The 947-nt window shown below is 47.3% G+C and overlaps 1 long non-coding RNA gene across 1 annotated transcript; it reads right to left on the minus strand.

The window, feature by feature from the left end:
* Nucleotides 1-217: 217 nt before the first annotated feature.
* On the minus strand, nucleotides 218-758 carry LOC115284697. Its single transcript, XR_003905318.1, has 2 exons — nucleotides 670-758; nucleotides 218-379 (listed from the first exon to the last, which is right to left on the minus strand). It is a non-coding gene; the product is annotated as an uncharacterized LOC115284697 (long non-coding RNA).
* Between the last annotated feature and the right edge of the window lie 189 nt (nucleotides 759-947).

Below are 947 nucleotides of genomic sequence, written 5' to 3' on the forward strand. Positions count from 1 at the left end.
ATAAACCACATGAGATTCTTCAACATGGAGAACAAACTGAGGGTTGATGGAAGGAGATGCTGGGGATGAACTACATGGATCCTGGAGACAGGAAGGAGGTGCCGGTTGTGTTGAGCCCTGAGTATCGCATGTAAGTGATGAATCACTGAATTTTATTATACCAATATTTTACTGTTAAATAACTATAAAAACTTTTTTTTACGGAAGAAATAATGCATTAAGGAAAAAGTTTGAATTTTATTAAAGGCAATATTTTCCTAATTTGTCTTTGATCCTCAGATATCCCAGTGGAGTTTCCTACAGCCATGGTGGTCTGTGGGCAGTAGCATAAATCCCTGTGAGCTCAGGAATAGATGGAGCAATAGCTGGGCAGCAGGGTCTTTCAAAAAGAATGAGAAGAACACAGGTCAGGACTGTAAAAAAGAGAATCTTCTGTGACCAGGGAACTGATCTCTGTCCACACTTTTCAATATGGCAGCCATGTGCCACATGTGGCTGAGGAAATGAGCTGGGATTAAACGTATCTAACTTTAGAAGCCCCTGGTGGCTGCCCACATGACATCCCCGGGAGGGAGCTCCCACGGCCTCCCCAGGATGGGGCCCATACGGGCTATCTCAGCATAGCCTTGTGGCCAGGCGACACCCACACAGCCAAGGTTCTACACCTACTTCCTGAAACTCCCGCAGGTCTGAGAGAGCAGGGCAGACCCCAAAATAGCAATGTCTGACCGTAGACACCAGTATGCAGTCTGGCAAATACTTGGCACAGACGGGTTTCTGGAATCCAGTTGACCACACGATGTGGGTGCTATTATCCCCGTTAACAGAGGTGGAGACCGTCTTGGTGGAAGGCACTTGCGCAAGGCCACCCGAGTTTACTGAGGTGGAATGGAGGCTCAGAACAGAAGCTGCATTCTAGAAGCATAGCTTTATGCTGTGACCGCCTG

The sequence above is a fragment of the Suricata suricatta genome, unplaced genomic scaffold (assembly GCF_006229205.1).
Source record: "Suricata suricatta isolate VVHF042 unplaced genomic scaffold, meerkat_22Aug2017_6uvM2_HiC HiC_scaffold_15927, whole genome shotgun sequence".
Classification (NCBI taxonomy): domain Eukaryota; kingdom Metazoa; phylum Chordata; class Mammalia; order Carnivora; family Herpestidae; genus Suricata; species Suricata suricatta.